The sequence below is a fragment of the Euprymna scolopes genome, chromosome 6 (assembly GCF_053919585.1).
Source record: "Euprymna scolopes isolate OS-2025 chromosome 6, ASM5391958v1, whole genome shotgun sequence".
Classification (NCBI taxonomy): domain Eukaryota; kingdom Metazoa; phylum Mollusca; class Cephalopoda; order Sepiida; family Sepiolidae; genus Euprymna; species Euprymna scolopes.
In genome coordinates this window covers 152,918,336-152,941,459 of record NC_136487.1, presented here as the reverse complement: position 1 = coordinate 152,941,459, position 23,124 = coordinate 152,918,336, and the positions used below count along the sequence as shown (strand labels likewise).

Sequence of the window (23,124 nt, the reverse complement as noted above, 5' to 3'; positions counted from 1 at the left end):
AAAATAAACAAAGAAATAACAACTACTAAAAGTGTGGCACATTAAAGTGGCAAGGATGAGCTCAATGGGTCCTGAGTTCGAATCTCGTCCGGTTCAGCTAATTGATAAGTTATATATATATATATATATATATATATATATATATATATATATATATATATATATATATATATGGAGATTACGCTACACTGAATATTCCGCCTTTCATCCACTCTAGGATTCTTCAGGCTTATGCATAAGCCTAAAGAATTCTAGAAGGGATGAAACGCGGAATATTCAGTGTAGCTTATGTGATTAAATAAAGTAGCCATATATATATATATATATATATATATATATATATATATATATATATATATATATATATATATAAGCGTAAAATGGGACGCGTAAGAGATAAATGATTCTGTATCTTTACATTATAAAACTTTAATTCAAGTCATTACATAAAAATAATTTTATCACAACAGTATGGTTTTTATCCGCTAAAAATAGCTGACAAATTTGACAAAAAAAAAAGCGGACAAAATTTAAATAAAATTCGAAGTTGGCATGCGTAAGTTGAGTAAACGTGTTACTTCCACGCATGCGCAAATAGACATTTATACGTTAAAGTCCATTGATTTATAAATTGTTTTAATCAATCGGTTTTTAACTCAGATTCTAATCAATAAGGCTGAAGCGCTAAATATTTTAGTTTCAATTCTAGTTGATGACAACTAAGTCATATTGTTATATATATATATATATATATATATATATATATATTATTATTATTATTATTATTATTATTAAAATCGCTACTATATATTAGGTACAATTTAATAATCGATAAAAAATTGATTATGGAATAAGGAATATAAAATCTGCATTAAAACAACAATTTTCTGCCTTTGTCAGAAGCATTGCCCATGAAATGTTGTAACGTTTCACACGCGTTAACATGTAGACAATCAGAGCCCAACACGTTGTATTAGAGTACATCGCAACGTCACTTCGCACACGGATCGGCATCTTCATACGCGCTCGCGTTCTATTCCTATGTGACCACTAAAATACAAAATCAGAGAAGTGAGAGTTACGAGGTTGCCAATAGGAAATAAATTAATGAATTTCTAGAGTGTGTGTGTTTTTAGGCTGGGTAAATGTTGATTTATTAGTAAAAATCGATAAAGGAAATACGGGATAAAATATCAACTGTGGTTATTTCCAGCAAAAAGAAATAACTTTAATCTTGTGGCCTTGTACCCTCCATACGTTTTAGATCCGAATAAATTTCTTCAAGGCGGATGCTCTAAGCGGCGAATTAGAGCCGTCTGACATTTTAATACAAGAGATTATAAAAAAGGTTGCGTGGGATTCTACGATCTTCGTTGTGCTAATTTGGATTAAATGCCCACAAAAATTGAAAACGCACTATCCTTGCTTTATCAAAAAAAAAAAACGTAATAAAATAAATATTAAACAGTATTTAATGAACTAACTTCGACATTCGGTCCTGGTTAAAACCGTAAACTACATCCGGTGTTAAGTACACGATTTGAAAATTTGTGAGTGTTGATTTACTCCTGAGTTCACATTAATCCTTGGTCCATGTTCGTCTAGAGGGATCGCAGACGTCTTACTTTTTCCGAAAGTAAGATACAAGGCTAGACTTAAAGTGAGAGTTAGATATTCCTTTAATTCAATACATCATTTTTATTTTATAATGATTTTTTTTTTACTTCTAGTTGAGTTGTTTTGAACTTGTGCTGATGAAGAGACAACTTGGCATTTTACAAGATTATTCGACCCAGAAACGATCGTACAGCTAAAGTGTTGTTAATGATAAATCTTTGGAACGTATGTAAGTAAATATGGTGTTGTTTAATTTATGTTTACACTGAATGATACGCACAAGCACACACACACACACACACACACACCACACACACACACACATATATACAGTGATGATCATATTTATTGGCACGGTAAAATAAAAGTTAAATTTTGTCTAATAAATTCTAAAAAAGGGATTAAATTAAAGAAAATAACAAAGTATATTATGTATTTTTAACTGGCCTTTCCGATGCAGCAATCGGATTTTAGAAAAAATAAATAACAAAGGAACAACAAACATAATTGCAAAAAACCCTTGTTCAAAATTATTGGCACGGCTTTGTTTTTCTTTTAGTATCAGTATAATATCAATCAATTTCCGGTTTACGTGCTTTCTGAACTTTTTTATAGCCATATTATGCTTGTTTAACGCTAATTCAGTGAATAATTTTTTTCAGATAATTTTTAGATAGCGATTTATTTAAACTATTATAAGTGACTAAATTATAATTTTCAATCGCCATGGTTAAAACTAAGGAACACAGCGAAGACGTCAGGAAGCTTGTTGTAGCATGCCATACCAATGGGGAGGGCTATGATAAGATTTCAAAGAAGCTAAACCTTCCCAAATCCACTGTTAGAGCCATAATAAACAAGTTCAAATCGCAAGGCCACGTTATGAGTTTAGAGGGTAGAGGGAGAAAAAGGATTCTTTCCCCAAGAGATGAACGGAAAATTGTTCGACAAGTAAAACAAAACCCAAGGATCTCTGTTGGGGAGATTGTTGATGAACAGAGCACCTCTGGAGTGAATGTATCTCGACATACAGTTGGTAGAGTTTTGAAGAGAGCTGGTTTAAAAGCATGTCGTCCGAGAAATACTCCCTTATTGAAGCCTATGCACCTGAAAGCAAGGCTAGCCTTTGCAAAACGTCATATTGATAAAGATGTTGCATTCTGGAAACGTGTTCTATGGACTGACGAAATGAAAATAGAGTTATTTGGCCATAATAAAGTGTCTTATATTTACAGAAAATCTGGCGAAGCTTTCCTGCCTAAGAACACCATACCCACAGTGAAGCACGGTGGAGGCAGTTTGATGTTTTGGGGATCCTTTGCTGCCTCTGGACCAGGGCGACTTGTTAAGGTCACAGGTAGCATAAAAAAGGAAGATTATGTTAAAATATTGGATGAAAACCTGAAAGACTCTGCTAAAGAGCTCTCACTTGGTCGTCGTTGGTGGTTCATGCAAGATAATGACCCAAAGCATTCGGCTAAACTGACTAAGAAATGGCTTGAGGACAATCATATTAATGTTTTGGAGTGGCCATCACAAAGCCCAGACCTTAATCCAATTGAAAATTTATGGAGAACATTAAAATTGAGGGTAATGCAAAGGAAGCCTAAGAATCTTATTCAATTGGAGGATTATTGTCAGGAAGAGTGGGCTAAAATTACTACTGAAGAGTGCAACAACTTGGTTGTAAACTATGAAAAGCGACTGAGGAAGGTAATCAAGGCCAAAGGCTATACAATTGATTATTAAATAAATCGTGCCAATAATTTTGAACAAGGGTTTTTTGCAATTATGTTTGTTGTTCCTTTGTTATTTATTTTTTCTAAAATCCGATTGCTGCATCGGAAAGGCCAGTTAAAAATACATAATATACTTTGTTATTTTCTTTAATTTAATCCCTTTTTTAGAATTTATTAGACAAAATTTAACTTTTATTTTACCGTGCCAATAAATATGATCATCACTGTATATATATATATATATATATATATATATATATATATATATATATATATATATATATATATATATATATATTAGTGTTGGGACGATTAATCGGAATAAAAATCCGGAGTAGAATAAATCGGAGCTTTTAGGGGTATCGGAATCGGTATCGGAATCGGAAAAATTTTAGTGTAATTTCCGATGCCAAAACCGATTCCTTAAATTATCTTTTTTATTTGATTTAAGTTTAAAAAAAAAACATCTTCAACTGCTTGTAGTAATAATAAAATAATACATATTTATTGATTAAAACTTCCAGTAAAACTAAAATCGATCCGTGATAATTCTCGAAATTCCGATGCAAAACCTTCCTAAGAACACTGCCAAATACATAAAGTACATTTGTATGTATCGTCGTGAAGTCTATAAAAAATGAACTCACATATACACACACACACAAAGTAAATAATATATATATCCGTATATTTATATATATATAAATATATATATATATATATATATATATATATATATATATATATATATATATACAGGTTTTTTAAGTATAACGTAATGTATGTGTGTGTGCGTTTAAATATGAAGAAATGTGTACTTTCACTGTATATTTTCAATAGGTTTTGCCAAATTGCCACAATATATATACAGTATATGTATATGCATTATATATATACATTATATATACATTATACACACACACACACACACACACATATATATATATATATATATATATATATATATATATATATATATATATATATATATATATATATATATACTAGCAGGATAGAAAATATGCATAAGTAAAACTAATATGAAATCATAAAATGAATAATTAATTCATAAAAGTTCGTTTTTCAAAGGAATATTAAAATTACGTAATATTCTGAAGTTGCTCCTATAAAAAAAGTAGGCTTTTAATATCAGTGCAACAACAAACGCAACATTTTCGATCTATGCTCTAAATATCAAAATTCTTACTTACCTATAAACATTTCCTCCGATGAATGAGCCATTTATTGAAATTCCATGGATTAAGGAAAAACTTGAAATTTTTGTATTCTTTTACGAATAATCAATTTGTTGTAAATTTTTAATTTACTGAATTTAATATCAAATTTTCATTTATACTTTTTCTATATCTCGTATATTGAGCTCCTTTATCGAACTGTCTATATCCATGAGAAATAACACCCTACCCGAGAATTATTCTTCCAATTTCAAACTCTTCGGCCTAACATTTTCGGACAATATGAACGGGTATAAATACATTGAGGGCATTGCGAAGGCTGCTGCAAAGAAGGTGGGTTCTCTCTATCGAGCTAGAAAACTACTCACACATGCATGGAGTATTGTTGCCACATCTTGGCTCGTGCATCTACCACGTCTCTCCCTCTTGGATAGGATCCAAAAAAGAGTTTCCAATCTAATAGGTCCCAGCTTGTTAACTAAGCTCCAAACTCTGTGCCATCGCCGCAATCATGCCTGTTTTACAAATATTTTAATGGAACGTGCTCTGATGAACTCGTTGCACTTGTGTCCCGTCGACGTACATATCCCCGACAAGCACGTTTAGCAATAAAATCTCACCCCTTCACTGTTGAGGTCCCTAAATGCCAGGGCGCTTTCTATTCTAATAGTTTCTTCTCTCGAACAGCTAGACTTTGGAATTCCCTTCCTGCTACCTGCTTCCCTGACTGTACTGATGTGCAGAAGTTTAAATGTAATGTAAACCAACATCTTGTTAATCTTTTCTAGGCATGGTCGCAAGTAGTAGCCTCTTACGTCGAAGTGGTGATATGCTTTGTAAGGGGTGAACGTGAGTAAAAATAAAAAATGCGTACGTATGTATGTATATACATAGTATGTATGTATGTATGTATGTATGTATGTATGTATGTCAAAACGCCCGATTTCTGGTTTACACGATAGACAAACACGCATTTATATATAATGCTCATGTAAATGTAATATCATTAGCACGATTAACTAATAAAAAAAAAAACTATTTTATCAATCCACAGTTATTTGTTATTGTTCTGTAGTTGTTTTGACTACAAAAACTCGTTCTGTTTCGCAATAGTGCTTCATTTTCTTAACAAATATTTGTGTTCAAATATTCATTTCTTAACGGGAAGCGACGTGGCTTTCAACCAGCTGCGACCTATTTCTAAAATGCAAATTAATTTCTTTCTTTTATGGCCACATTTAAATGGTAAACAAATCTGTATCGAAATTTTTAAAAAGTTCATATATATATATATATATATATATATATATATATATATATATAGTAATTTATAAAATATATATGGCGATTAAGCTTAATCGCCATATATATTTTAAAAATTTCTAACTAGCTCTATCTACGTATTGAGCACTTTTGAAGTAAATACTTAAAGTTTACGCATAAATCTATACTTTCGTATATTAATTTTATGTGAGTAAATGAAGTAGTTATATATATATATATATATATATATATATATATATGTGTGTGTGTGTGTGTGTGTGTGTGTGTGTGTGTGTGTGTGTGTGTGGTTATGTGTGTGGTTATGTGTGTGTGTGTGTGTGTGTGTGTGTGTGTGTGTGTGTGTGTGTGTGTGTGTGTATACTAGCAAAAGTATCCGTCGTTGACTGAGTTCAAAAACAACCTACAGAAAATGGACTCTCATTTATGAAAGTATGATAGGTTATTAAAAGGAAGGGTTGTAAATTTTGGTTGAATTTGGGGGTATTAAAAACCAAAGCAAAATATGATGAAAGTAAAAATAAAATAGATAAATCCCATAATTTATTATACCATACCTGTTTACACTGAAACACTTATCACAATATTCTGTGGATCTATATTAAAAAACCTTGTTAAACTTTGTGGCATATTTCCATTCTATGGAGATCAGGTGCGAACGAACACCCCATAATTTTATTATACCATATTTCTTCAAACAGAAACATAATTATCAAAGTATACATAGATATAAAAATCTTCAGTAAAGTTTGGGCCTATTTCCATTCTATGGAGGCCAGGCGCGAACGCAGACACCATAATTTTAATATACCATCCCTATTTACGTTAAAACATACTTATCAAAGTATTATTATGTACATCTATATTAAAAACACTTGTAAACGTTTTTTATTTTTAATTTTTTAATTTTTTATTTCCATACTTTGTGGACCAGGCGCGAACGCAGACCCCCACAATTTTAATTAACCACTGTTCTGCAAGATCAAACATACCCATTCCTGTGTCTCGATACATCTTCTATCATTATATGTAATCAGTTTTTTTAAATAGTCAACCATATAGGAGGCTATTCGTGACCAGACACACACTCACACACACACACACACACACACACACACACACACACACACACACACACAGAGGTATTCAGCTTTATATATGTATATATATATATATATATATATATATATATATATATATATATATATATATATAAGGAGCGTTGTGTGTGTGAGTTCGTTCCCTGTCGATTCAGAAACAAATGTTCTAATAACACGAAATAAAAAAGTTTTTTAGACAAAATTTTAAATTCCGAAATGAATAAAGTTATCAAAATATATGACTTTTAAATTTATTAAAAATAGTTTTAAACACTCATTATTGGAATGCGTGTGACATTTTTCTTTTGAGAAGCAAGTGGTTTTGGTTGGGTTTTTTTTTTTTTGTTTGTTTAGTTTTTTGTTTTTTTGGCAAAGTTAAAATTTTCGTAACAAAAGTCAAAATTTTGAAATGTTCGTAACAAAAAATATAAATTATCATTAAAATTTATAGTTTGAGCAGTCATTATTGGAATGCGTGTGACTCCCCTGTTATTCTGAAATTGAATTATCTCCCCTTGTTCTGCAATATTCAAAATGAAAGCAAAAAAGTTGTTCCGTAACAGTAATGCACAAGTGCTTTTTTTTTTTTTTACCAAGAAATCGTTTATTTGCCTAGTGTTCATAGAAATTGAATTACAAAAATGATATTTTTATATTAAATAGTGATGGGACGATTCCAACATTTTTTCCAATTCCAATACAATTACCGATTTCGTACTAAGTTCCCGATTCCGATACCATTATCGATTTCGATTCCGATTCTTTATCAATCTCTAAATATTGAGCAATAAGGTTGCTATAGTTTCCCTGATTATTGTAAAAACGCATGTTAAATATGCAGATATTTTCATAAACGTAAAAGTATACTTGTGGATGATGATCTACCGATTTTAGTTTTACTGGTAATTCAAAATCAATAATTATTTATCATTTTACCATTATTACCAGCAGTGGAAGATTTGGGTTTAAACAAAATCAAATAAAAAAAAGACAATTAAAAGAATCGTTTTTGGCATCGGAAAACAAACACACATCTTTCCGATTCCGATACTGATTTCGATACCCACAATTCCGATTAATCGTCCCAGCACTAGTATTAAGTTGTCAACATATATGATGTTTAAAATTTTTACATAGTTTTGAACAATCATTATTGTTACTTTTTTGTGTGTTCTGTTGAAAGAAACACATGTTATTTCTGTGGTTACATATGTATACCACGTGTTATACTGATAGAAACACATGTTACATGTGAAAGTTGTGTACATTATTTGTGTTTTCAGGGAGAGAACATTTTTGGTACGACTAATGTATGTAATAATACACCATGACATTTTTCATATACGTACATTATCGTCTTTTATATGTTTGAAAAAGGCAGGACCATTCGATCAGTAAAGATGATTGGTGATTAATCTGATGGTTACCAAGGTAGGACCAATTACGACATTAACCATTTTTAAATGAATTGTTCTTAAACCAAATTTTCGTTCCATCGTCTAAAACAGTATACTCTCTATCTTTATCTCTATCTTTACTATTATATAAAAGTCACTTTTTGTGTATGTGTGAGTTCCTTCCTTATAGGTTCCGAAACGGCTGAACCTATCTTTTGCAAATTTACATACAAAGCTAATTTAGATGCCTGGAAGTGTTCTTAGATATGTTTGTACAGAAAATTTTCAGATAAGTTCCGAAAATCGAAAAAAAACATCCGATTTTAAAAATAGCTTTTCTCACTTATAGATAAAAATGAATAATTTTTACAGTGGAGTATTTTACGTTACACCGGCCGATGGAGATAATAAAATCTTACCAAATCATTTCTTGTTAAAATGGATTTATTATAATCTGGAGATATAGTTCTCTGACAGAGCATTCGACTACAGATCGAATAGTCCCTTGTTCAAACCCGGATATACCCCACCATTATATTTTTTATTTTTATTTTTTAAATATGAGTTCAATTCACGATAAAATAAAAGGAACCATTTAAAATCGCCGCAAATCATTTTTCTTTTGCATATTTTCAAACTAAACATTAATCAGAAGTGACTTTTCCAGGGCATTCATCATCAAGCCCAAATATCAGCTGACTTGATATTGTAAACAAACACCGCCAGAATTTGACGAACGACATTATCGTTATTATTTTATTATTTATTTATTTTTATTTTATTATTCATTTTTTTTTATTATTTTGTTTGCGAATTTGTCTGGCGGGCAAATTACTCCTCGTAATATATAATAATCAATAGAGAATTCATACGCAATCTACATAAATAAAAATACAATGTGCAAGTGTATAGTACGGTCGGGAAACACCAGGTTGCCACCTAGTTTTAAATAAATACGTTTAGAAAGTGACGTTTGTGTTTTGTATTTAAAAATATGTGACTGGCAATTATTTTACAGTCAGAAAACAAACAAAAAGATAGTTCTTGTTTTAAACATAATTTAATTGTTACAATTTTAAATAAATACCGAATGAATTGGCGGTGAGTTTCCAAAGATTTTCTAACTAAGAAAACGAAAACCAAAGCCCTGGTTTTAGTCAAACCTTTATAATCGCTCAAAAATCGAAACCTAAGCAAAACACTGATAGAAACACATCCAATGTCACCAGTTATTCCGGACTATATTTTAAACAAAAGCTGTTCTTATAGTAAATGCGAGACAATCAATGTTTGTTTTCCTGAGACATTTTCTTAAATACGTTAATAGCAACAAAATACATTCTAAATTATAATTTAGTTCTAGGATTGAGTTATGTTCGAAAAAGAGTCTTAATTATTCTAATTAGCTTTGATTTATGATTTAAAAAAATTAACAAGTCGCCCACATCTCTTTCTGAGTTATCTATGTATTTCTCTCTGTTTCTTCCCATCACTTAATTTAGCTGTAAGCATTTAGAGAAGAGTGACGCTCTTTTTTCAGCGCCGCCATGAAATGCACACATGTGTCTCTGCATACACCACAAACACATATGTAAATTAGATGGCAAGATAATAAGTATTTTTACTTCCATGCAAGGTTAAGAAAAAATCATAATACTACGTATAATATTATATGGGTATACGAGATATACTGATACTACTACTGCTGCTACTACTATTACCACTACTATTATTACCACCACTACTACTACTACTGCTACTACTACTACTACTACTACTACTACTACTAATAATAATAATAATAATAATAATAATAATAATAATAATATAGAAAAAATAAGAGAAGGATCTTTTTAAGGAGGATGGGGTTAAGCTTTAAAACATATCTTTATCTAAACACCAAATTAAAATTTCATGAGAGAAGCTTTTTTCCTAGAGTTGCCCATTGGTGGAACACAATACGGCGGGGCTGACTATAGCAAGTTCGTTTTTATCCATCCTTGTAAATAATCAAATTCTACCCAATTCCCATGATTACCGATCATCACGGAATTCACTCATTAACCTTTATTCTTGATAAGCAGTGACTCCCTAGTGAGAAAAAAACAAACTTTATGAAAAAAGAATATTTTGAAAAATATGTCACAGCTGATACATTATCGAATGAAATCAAAGTGAATAAGAAGTGATAGTCGCTATGACTCAACGGGTCGCGAGTACATCCTGAAGCATGAAACCTGATGTAATGTTAAGGTTAATGTGTTGGGTCGTGTCTTTAATAATTGTATAAACCTTGTGTATTTCTTAAATTTATGCTATCATATACTTTATAAAATAACGTTTTAAAAACGTGATTTACAACGGGATTTCTACAAAATAACGTTTCAAGAACGTAGTTTTTAACGTGATTTCTACAAAATAATGTCTTAAAAACGTGGTTTAAAACAAGATTTCTACAAAAGAACGTTTTAAGAAATGTGATTTAAAACGTGATTTCTATAAAATAATGTTTCAAAAACGTGATTTAAAACGTGGGTTTTACAAAATAACGTTTTAAGAACGTAGTTTTAAACGTAATTTCTACGAAATAACTTCTTGAAAACCTGATTTAAAACGTGATTTCTACAAAATAACTTCTTGAAAACATGATTTAAGAACGAGATTTCTACAAAATAGCGTTTTAAGAACGTGACTTATAACGTGATTTCTAAAAAAAAAAAACGTTTGAATTATACTATTTCGTTGGTTTTTAAAACGTGATGTTTCCGTTGTAAAAACAAAAATAAAAAAGAACAGTAGCGGCTTTTATATTTTATCTGCATCATTAGTTAATTAATTAGTCGTGTTTTTTACGAGCGCATAACGAATATCTGCATCAAATAAATGACATTCACATTTTTTATTGCAAGAAATGAATAATCAATCACGTGATTTGACATCTTGCCCCTATCAACAATGACAGGCAACAATGTAGAAAGATATTTATGATCGTTTAAAAGCCTGTCTGGAACTTGTTTACTTAAACCGGTTGTAGACATGTGTTTAAATGCTTTATATTTCCCATATGCTTGTCTGTCACAGAATATAACGAGAGAAAGAAAGAGGGGGGAGAAAGAAATGCACGGACATCACACACTCGGTACGTCTAGCTACCTTGATGAGTTGCAAGCAACGGAACAGCAGTCTGTGGATGACTACGCGTGTGTGTGTATGCGCGCGCACACACACACACGCACACACACATATATATATAATATATATATATATATAATATATATATATATATATATATGAAAGATGTTAAAATTTTGCAAATTAGAATTTATAGTATTTATTATTCGAAACAAACGATACAGATAATAAATGATTGTTTCCTTATTCCATGGAGTTTCAAAGAATGACTCTTATCTTAGTAAAATAACTTTTATATAAACTACCTATGAATTTGGTGGTTAGCAAATAGTTTGAAAACTTCAAAGTGTGAGAAGTGTAATGTTGTAAAGATAATATATAGATCTACATTTATTATTATTAATATATATATACACATATATATATAAATATATATACATACATATATATATATATATACACACTGCGTATTAAATTATTAACGAGTTTATATTTTTTAAATATTTAAGAAACAAATGAAACTTTGAGAAAGTGCTTACAATATTATTCAGCTACTCCAGTCAGAAAATAAAAGTATTTATGCAGTATTACCGCAACTATGGCAGAAGATAGGAATATCTGTTAATTTCAGCGTATCAAGTTATTAATGAGGTTGAGAAAAAACACAATATACCCATAACTTGTTTATTGAAATAATATTCAAACATTAAATGAACTAGGAAAAATGCTTAAAACACAATAACTGTATAGCAATTTCTATGTTGACATAATTAGTAGGGGATATGCGATCCTTTTTTTATGAATGACTCGTACAAAACCTTGGTCCACAGAATTAGTCAAATTTGTGATTTCGTCAACAGTTATTCCTCGCGATACCTCTTGGAGAGTATCTCACAACTCATCTTTGCTCTTAAATTGGTGTCCACTTGCATAGAGTCATCGCTTCATGATACCCCAAATGTTCTCAATTAGGTTCAAATCTGGTGAATTCGCAGGCCGCTCCATCTTCCGTAGCCGAGAGAACCCCAGTTGTTGCAAATACTCTTTGCTTTTGTTTGCTGCATGCGAGGGAGCATTATCCTGCATAAAAATGATGGTTCTTCTGAACGTCAACCTTTGCTTCTTCAGCCATGGTTCAAAGTACTCCTTCAGGAAAGCCATGTAAGCATTTGAAGTCATTTTTACACCTTCTTGGACTCTCCATGAGCCAACTAAAGTACTACCGATAATCCCAGCCCAAATCATTATCCCACCATTACCTTCTTGGCGCCTTAAACGCTGATGACGATGTCGTCCATCTAGGACCCATCCCTTGCTCCAGCCATCTGGGCCATCAAGAGTAACACGCACTTCATCCGTGAGCAAAACTTTGGGCAAATCCCGTTTCATGTTGTCCTCAGCCCATTACAATCGGTTTTGTATGTGATGTTGCTTTAATGGAGGCTTTATCATAGGCTTAACTTTGCCACTTCTTTGAGAAGACGACACTGAGTACTTTTTGAGACATTCTTCAATCCGGCTTGGTCAAAAACTTTTCCACTTGTTTGGCCAGGGTTCTTAACAACTTCACGTTTAATTTGGAGTAGAGAACGGCGTGAAATAACTCTATATTTACCTTTATCAGCTCTCTTACGTACCTTTGTAGGATCCTTGACAAAGTTCTTCAGAGTCTGATGGTACCTTCCTATCATTTTCGATATTTCGAGGGTAATTTTACCTTTTGTTAACTGTTCTGTAATAGTACTCTTTTCAGAACTACTCAAACCACCTTTACGACCCATTTTATTGACGAAACAAACAAATACCGTGGATGTAGCAATTACGATGGCAAGTTGTTTACATTGCGCGGAACATCACGAAAATGTCGCAGTACGTGCAGCTCAGCATTGCAAACGTTTTCGAAGCTTTTGATACGAAACTACCGGTAAGTTTCTGAAACTGGTAAAAAAATGTTATACTATCCTTATTTAAGAAGCTCAATGTGATTACAGAGCAATATAATGAATGGGTAAAATAAGTCTATATTCCAAAGTTCACGATGTTGATCATCTTATAATTTATTCCTTTAATTCATTAATTGATATGAGAGTTAAGTAATTGATTTTGCGCTACGAAACAGATACTGTCAAGAATTGTATATGTCCACAGAATTAAAGGAATAAATCATAAGATGGTCAATATCATGCACTTTATTCATTATATATATATATATATATATATATATATACTAAAATACATATTAAATAAATTCAGTTAAATTGCCAATAATACTAATTAAATTAAACATTTACATCAGTCAACTTTCTGCTAGAAAATCCACATTGAGAAAAGTGCATTCATCTATGTAAGTGTAGGAAATTTAAATTGATGAATAGAAAACGAATACCATCAGATGTTTACCATGTAGCTGTTTTTGAGATTTAACGACAGGACAGTTATAAAATTGATGGTTCTTCAGTGGAAAATACAACTTCTTAATAACAACATCCAGATAGAATCCAGTTACTCTTTTACTAATATATATATAATAATAAATTATAAATAAATATATATTTATATATATGTGTGTGTGTGTGTGTGTGTGTGTGTGTGTGTGTGTGTGTGTGTGTGTGTGTGTGTGTGTCTGTGTGTCTGTGTGTCTGTGTCTGTGTGTCTGTGTGTCTGTGTGTGTTAAGTGTGAGTGGGTGAAGCAATATATTCTAGCACCGGCGGGGGAGAGGCTAAGATGTAGAGTTTCAGGTTAGATTATAGACTATAGTTTCAGATTTCATTAGGTTAAGCCGAAAACGACTGAACATGTGTCCATGGTTAAATATTTTTAAGGCTATATATGTTAAGAGTATCACCTGCGTAAAAGTAAAAGAAAGGGAAATGCCTAACAAGAATTAATATATACACACACACACTAGCAGGTAGCCCGGCATTGCCAGATCGTAAAATACGCTTAAATATGATGTTTGGAACAATCATATTTATTATTATATTATTTAATATTGGACCCAATATATTGTAATGATTTTAAAAGTAAAAAAAAAAAATGACTCGTGCGCCACTATCAAGAATCGAAACCAAAACGTTTAGCTTACGATTTACTTTTTCCTTTTACCTTAATGCCTGAACTATGTAAACATGTTTGCTGCAAGGCTAAAAATTAATATGTGAAGCAATAGCTATTACTTTACGCATGTATATTCGTAATGCCGTCGTTCGTCTGTCACTGTGCAAATTTCATTTTTTTTTAATTTTTACATTTTATACAGAATTTCCCCGGTTAAAGCCCAAATATAAAGTATCGCATGGGTTCAAATACCATATATATATAAAATGCCATATCTGTAGACCAAAAAATTGCATGATATATATAAATGATACATGATATATATATAATACGCACAATGCACGCATACACGTAAAGCTCTCTCTCTCTCTCTCTCTCTCTCTCTCTCTCTCTCTCTCTCTCTCTGTGTATATATATATATATATATATATATATATATATATATATATATAGTGGAAGTAAAAAATATGCAAATTTTGATTACAAATATTTATTGTTCATGAAATAATGAGTACAAAATAAAGTGAATATATATATGGGCAAAAAATTTTAAACAAATATATATATATATATATATATATATATATATATATATACACGTGTATATTTGTGTGCGTATATGTGTGTATTGGGGTGGAGAGGGCTCCCGTAAGCCGTGGTGAAGGCAAACTTTCTAGAAGAAGCAAATCTCTGATTTAAAAAAAACATAAAGCGGAAGACCATTACCCGTATTAAGCTGGTCTGCAGTTTAATTTGTTGCTGGCTATCTTGCTCTTGCTTGTTGCTGAATCTCAACATTTTGAACCGAGAGAGAGACTTAGCTGTCGTACAAAGCTAAGACTCTGTAACATCATCTTTGTATAGATACTCCCTCAGGTATTTGGGCTCATGGATTTTAAATGTCTGAGGGAGTGGCACTCGTCTGACAAGACATTGCAATCATCATCATCATATATATATATATATACGCATACATCAATATATATATATATATATATATATATATATATATATATATATATATATATATATATATATATATATATATATATAGAAAGAGGTTTGTGTTTACTATAAAGTTTTTACGCCAATATTTCGCAAATATAAATCATGTAGAATATATGCCTGAATATAATTACACGAAATAATTAACTGAAGATGACCATCACATAAGAAAACCAGAAAACTTGTAGAGAATTAATTAAAATGAATGTTTACAAGAATATGCAAATTAGCTAGATCTTTATCACTTTGCATGCTCGCATTTTTCTATTGTAATAATATATATTCTAATTAAAAAGAAATCCTGATGAACCGCCCCCTTAAGTAAGACACTTTATCAAATCCCCAATACTAAGGATTACTACGATATTATCCCATTGATTACTGTACACGCAATAACCCTTATCCCCGAGTGACTTCCGGGCCTTGATAAGTGGAGACCTCCATGTTAAAAAAAAAAAATTAAACATTTACAAAATAAGACTATTTCATGAAAACCTACAAAAATTTAATTTGTAATGACTATATCATATATTTTAATTAAAATATAGTAAAACGGATTTCAAACTAAAGACAATTTTACATAAACTTTTAAAAGTAAAATTTAAAGACTATAATATGTATTTTCATTAAACTAAATTTTAAAAGAAGATTTTAAACTATAGATTACTTTCTATAAACCTTTAAATATTCAATTTAAAGACCATACTATATATTTAATTAAAACATATTTTTAAAAAGCCTTTCAAAGTAAAGACAACTTTTTTATGTAAATTTATTAAAATTTCAATTTAAACATTATAATATATATTTTAATTAAAACATATTTAAAAAACGCTTCAAAGTTTAAACTATTTTTCATGTAAACTTTTAAGAAATTAATTTAAAGACTATAATGTATGTTTTGTTTCAAACGAAAGCCTGTTGAAGCAATAGAACAGATTCTCTGTCAGAAATGTTCGAACATAACTAAGATTAAATACGGTAATTTAATCTGCGCGTATAGCGATGGAAATGCAACGTTAAACTGAAAACGTGATAGACCGACGGACGAAGCGTCTTATAGAAATGCATTGATGCATAGAAGAGTCCGTTCTCAGACGAAAGGTGTTTACTAATGGCGACTTGGATATCCATGTTGGATCGTACTGGTACTCATGGCTCAGCTGCATCTGACACTTTGGCAATGGCCAACTGACAGATCCCGAGAGAGATAGGTTCCCCAATGTCGTACGCATTACTGGTTGTCATGCTGGAATCTCAGAGCCCATCACTGGCGCCAATTGGATACCTTGATCTTCACCGGGTTGCGCTCAGCTCATACACGGCTACAACGGCGATGACTGTGATTTAAGCTGCACGTTATTGCGCAAAAGAATTAGGTAAATACTAGAATTTTTAGTCAGATAAAACAATGGACAAATGTTATAGCTCGTTGAGTTAAAATAAGTGCATTATTTGTGGTTAAATACGATTAGATTTGTGTCCATTGCTCTGTTAAATACTAATCCTTATTAATCTCTAACTATGCAGCGAGCGGATACCATATTACTTAGTTCGTTACACCTTATTATAACAAAGGTATATACAAAATTTTAATGAGATCCCAGTATTTTCCCAGAAAATTTCTAGAGTGCATGTAATATCGTGGAAACTAATTCGTATTAATTCCTGTTAATCCCCAACTGTGCATATGAAAAATCGGCACTGAATTTCGAACGAAACCCTATTATTCAATGCACGTTCCGTCAGCCATGACTGGATAGAAGTCCTAGGTAATTTGCAATTGTATGTTGAATGTCTGCCGCACTGAAAATTGAACCTACAACCTCTTACTTACAATTGAATTTTACTAAGCACTTCATCCACTACACCATGAGTCCTCGTGAGTTGGACAAGATACACCTGAAGAAGGTCGGAGGTTATATTGACGGAAAAGTTGTAAAAATAATACTGAAGATGAAAACAGGAGTCGGAAGAATCAAAATAATACTCATTTCTAAAAAATTTAAAAACATGGCACAAGCCATGTTTTTAAATTAAAATAAGTGTAACTTTTTAAATTTAAATAAGTGTAACTTTTTAAATTTAAATAGGTGTAACTTATCGAACTGAATAAAAGAATTAAAATACATAACTTATCCAGGTAGGTAGAAGAGTAACTTATCGAACCAAATAAAAGAATTAAAATACATAACTTATCAAGGTAGGTAGAAGAGTAACTTATCGAACCAAATAAAAGAATTAAAATACATAACTTATCTAGGTAGGTAAAAGAGTAACTTATCGAACCAAATAAAAGAATTAAAATGCATAACTTATCTAGGTAGGTAGAAGAGTAACTTATCGAACCAAAGAAAAGAATTAAAATGCATAACTTATCCAGGTAGGTAGAAGAGTAACTTATTGAACCAAATAAAAGCATTAAAAACATGGCGTAAGCCATTCTAAAATATATATCTCCATTATCTTCTAATATAGACAAATGCTACCTTCTCAACTGCAGAACACATTACACCGGACTGCTTCCTCGTGTTGACCGACTTAGTCAGGTGTACATTAACGGTTATCAGGGAGAAATAATGGACCTGATGTAGACACTGACCTGGCCGGAAGAAACAGAATTACTGATTGTCAACACTAAAATAATTGTTGACAGAATCAAAACCACCTTGTAAAAAAAAAAGTACTTCTGCAGAATACGAACCGGCCTTTAATAATGCGCTTGTTGTTGTTTATGGTGATTTAGTATTGATAGTATTGCTACGGACAGGGCTTCACAATACTATCATGTGCTTTCAACTAAAAATTTAATAACATTTTCGGGCTTTTTTTTATATATACTAAAATATATTTGCAGTTTATTTATTTTAAAGATATTTATTCTCACCTAAAAATTTTCTAATAAGAAAAAGAATAACAATATTAACCGGCACTTCCGCAGACTATGGACTAGATTTTCTTGTTGTTGGTATTAATGGTAGTGTTGCTGATTTTTGTATTGATATTATTACTTTTTAACAGGTACTTCTGTAGAATTTTATACTAAAAACGTAAATATATCGACTTATCAGACACTAATGCTAATACTAAAATTTATTACTATAATAATTATTAGTATTGTTATTAGTTATATTATTTATATTATTATTGTTAATGTTATTATTATAACTATAAATATTATTATCATTGTTATTATTGTTATTATTATTGTTGTTATTGTAATTACTTGTTATCATTATTATTATTATCGTTATCATTGTTATTGTTGTTATTATTGTCATTATTATTGCTATTATTATTGTTATTATTTGATATTATTTTTATTGTTATTATTAATCCTGTTATTATTATTACTTTTATTGTTCTTATTATTGTTGTCATTATTATTGTTATTATCGTTATTATGATTATCATTTTATTGTTGTTATTGCTATTATAAACATTATTATTATTATAATTATTATTATCGTTATTATAATCATTATTATTATTTTCGTTATAATTATAAATGATATAATTATTCTTATTATTATAATTATTATTATTATTGTTGTCAATTTTATCATTATTATTATTATTGTTCTTTTTGTTATTATTGTTATAATTTTTATTGTAATTATCATTATTATCATTATTATTGCTATTATTATTGCTATTATTATTGTTATTATTATTGTTATCATTTTTATTTTATTATTTCTATAATTTGTATTATTATTATAAATATTTTCATAATTCTTATTATTGTAATAATAAATATTATTTTCATAGTTATTACTATTGATGTTATTATTAAAATGTTTATCATAATTATTATTATTTTTGTTATTAGTATTATTGTTATTGTTATTATTTTCGTTATCATTGTGTTTATTATTGTTGTTATTATTGTCATTATTATAAGAAATAGTATTGTTATTATTGTTTTCTATTATAGTTATTGTTGTTTGTGTCGTCATTATTGTTTTTATTATTGTTATTGTTATTATTGTTGTTATTGTTATTATTGTTATTATTGTTATTTTTTTTGTTATTGTTATTATAAATATTATTTTAATTTTTTGTTATTAACATTGTGATTTTATTTTTAATACTATTGTTATTATTGTTATTTTTATTGTTCATATTATTATCCTTGTTGTTGTAATTATTATTGTTATATCTAAAATTATTATTGATATATTATTATTGTTGTTATTGTTATTAATATGATTATTATCATTGTTTTTATTATTGTTGTTGTTATTATAAATGTTTATTGTTTTTATTGCTATTATTATTTTTTGTTATAATGTTTATTATTATTTATTAAGTGTGGTTATTATTATTATTTTATTTTATTATTATTTTTTATTATTATTATTATTATTATTATTACTATTATTATCGCTATTGGTATTATTATAGTTTTTAGTGTTTTTATTATTTTTATTATTGTTTTTATTATAATCATTATTATTTTTTGTTATTATTTATATTATTATAATTATTATTATTTATATTGTTATTTATGTTGTTATTATTTTTTATTATTGTCAATTATTTTATTGTAATTATTCATTGATTTTTTGTTATTAGGATTGTTTTTTAGTTATTATTATTATTATTGTTTTTATTGTCATCATAATTTTTATTCTAATTATCATTAATTTTCTCATGATTCCTATTTTTAATGGTATAATATTTTTTTATTATTAGTGTTATTATAACTTTTGTAACAATTTATATTATTGATATTATTGTTATTATTGTTGTTATCATTGTTGTTTTTTTATTATTATCGCTGTAATTATTATGATTATTATTGCCATTGTTATTGCATTATTGTTACTTTTATTATTATCATTTATTATTATTGTTAATATTATTGTTTTATTATTATTTCATACTATTCTTAATCTTATAATTATTTTTATTATTTTTGTGGTTATGATTTATTATTGTTATTTTTTGTTTTTATTATTATTATTATTAATATTATTATTGTTGTTAATAGTATTGTTATTATTATTATTATTATTATTAATCTTATAACTTTTTTATTATTTTTGTTGTTATTCATCTTATTGTTATTATTTATATTGTTATTGTTGTTATTATTGTTGTTTATTATATATATTTTTGTATTAATCATTTTGGTTGTATTATTAATATTGTCATTATTGTTTTTATTATTATTATTTATTATAATGCTTTTCTAATCATTAGTATTTTTAATTTGATTATTATTATTGTCATTATTATTAATTTTTCATTACTATAATTATTATTTTTTTTAATGTTTTTATTATTATTGTTGTTATTATAATTGTTTTTATTGTTATTGTTATGATTATTATTATTATTATTATTTTGTTATTATGATAATTCTGCTTGTTATTTTTATAATAATTGTTATTATCATTATGTTTTGGTTATTATTGTTATTATTATTGTTGTTATTATTATTATTACTCATAGTTATATTATTTTTGTTGTTGTTGTTATTTTAAATATTTTTTATTATTATCATTCTTGTTGTTGTTGTTGTTGTTGTTGTTGTTGTTGTTGTTGTTGTTGTTGTTGTTGTTTTGCGTTGGTTTTTGTAGGGATTTTAAGTTTCTACATTGTTATTATTTTTACTGATTTTACTATTTGTATTTTCTACATTTTCTTATTTTTTGTCTGCACTGGAATTCGGGTAGCAGTAAGTCTCCACAAGATCACAGTCCAATGCTCACGTATCTAGTGGATGCTTGGTTAGAAAGGCAGAGAGTCTGTTTGAGATGATCGGCTATATGATAGGACTAAGGAAGTCAGAACACAAGAGTTGATTGTCGAAATAAAATATTTCGTCGTGCGTCAATAGAGAAAATACGTGCGCAGTTTGAGGTCAGTGTGGGAACTGTACACACAGATGCGAAATATTTGCGTGAAGTTTGTCTCAAGGGTGTGCAGAGATCAGAAAGAAAGGCGTTGTCATGACAGCAAGGAGATGGGGAGCTGATCAATTCTGATCCCGAAGTTCTTCATACTCTGGTGACCTGCGATGAAAGCTGGATGCTACCACCCAGAGGCAAAGAAACAGAGTTCCTAGTGAAATAATGCTGGCTTTCCCAGTTGAGGTTTTACGGGGGTTTAGGAAGAGATTCTGTTGAAATAGGCAAGAATTCTTCAAATCGGGTCAGTGGCATTTCCACCAGGACAATGCACCAGGACACATCTCCAACCTTGTCACAGACTATTCGATCAAGATGGGCATCAATACAGTTTCTCACCTCCCTTGTTGTCCAGACCTTGCTCCCTGTCACTTTTTGTTATTCCCTAAGCTCAAGGAAAACCTTAAAGGCTGTCGTTATAGACAATTGAGGAGATGAAAGCAGCTGCGAGGAAGGTCATTGACATGCTCACACAAGAGGACTTCCATGGAGCCTTCCAGATGTTGTTGGAACGGTACAGCAAGTGAATTGCAGCCAGGGGAGATTACTTCGAAAGGGACCAGAGATTCATGTGTGTACTGCCAATAAAAGTGCCTATAAAAAAAAGGAAATTACCTAATTCATTGAATGTAAGCATCATAGATGGATAGTTACAAGCATTAATGGTTTGAGATGATTCATTTCAATGGAATTACAGTCACATAATATACGTGTGGGTCCTCTAGAAACACCGCCTGGCTTCTGTGTTTCTACTTTTTCTCTATTTTATTTGGAAGCAAAGATTGATCATTGAATTCAATTGACATATAAGACGATTTATGTCCAAAAGCAATGATTGTATGTCTGTTTTTTATATTTAGTAGCTTATACTTACTTGTGCAATTGGAAATAGAGATGTTTTTAAGAATAAAGGCGTTTTTCAACAATACATATATCTTACACACATACAAGTAAATAAAATTACAGTATATGCAAAAACAGTAAATTACAAAACGATCTAAAGAATACAGATATAAAGTTCCGTAATTCTAAATTCATACATTATATATTAGGTTGGTGCAAAAATAATGTCGTTTGTTTATATTATATATATATATATATATATATATATATATATAAACAATTATACATATATATAATATAAACGATTATATATATATATATATATATATATATATATATATATATATATTCAGAATGTGTGAGAGAATATATAATTATTTTCACTGCAGGACAACATTGCAGCCAGGAAGAGCCACGAAACCAACAAACCGGAAGTCCAAGAATCGAGTTTCGCCCTCATTTGGGCTCATCAGTTAGACACACCAGAACTCGGGATTCGAAACCCGAGCCTCTTGCAAGCACTCTACCAACTGAGCAAACACGCCGCACACAAGAAAGTCTTATTAACTATCATAGATCAAGCAAACCGCAGGGAAACCCGACAGTGGAATGCACCTACCTTCGTCTCGAACGAGGAATTCGATCATCGCAATCAGCCTTAACCCAAGTCGATGTCTCACTAGTAGGAATTTATACTCGCTAGGGATGTCATCACGACAAGCATATCCTAACGAGTAATAAGTATTTTTCAGAATGTGTGAGAGAATATATAATTATTTTCACTGCCAGACAACATTGCAGCAAGCAAGAGCCATGAAAGCCAACAAACCGGAAGTCC

At 29.8% G+C, this 23,124-nt stretch overlaps 1 long non-coding RNA gene across 1 annotated transcript; it reads left to right on the top strand.

Annotated features, from left to right (window-relative positions):
* Nucleotides 1-1,534: 1,534 nt before the first annotated feature.
* LOC145278059 (uncharacterized) lies at nucleotides 1,535-22,365 on the top strand. The gene is made up of 3 exons (XR_013868279.1): nucleotides 1,535-1,636; nucleotides 1,731-1,846; nucleotides 21,213-22,365. It is a non-coding gene; the product is annotated as an uncharacterized LOC145278059 (long non-coding RNA).
* The last annotated feature ends 759 nt before the right edge of the window (nucleotides 22,366-23,124 follow it).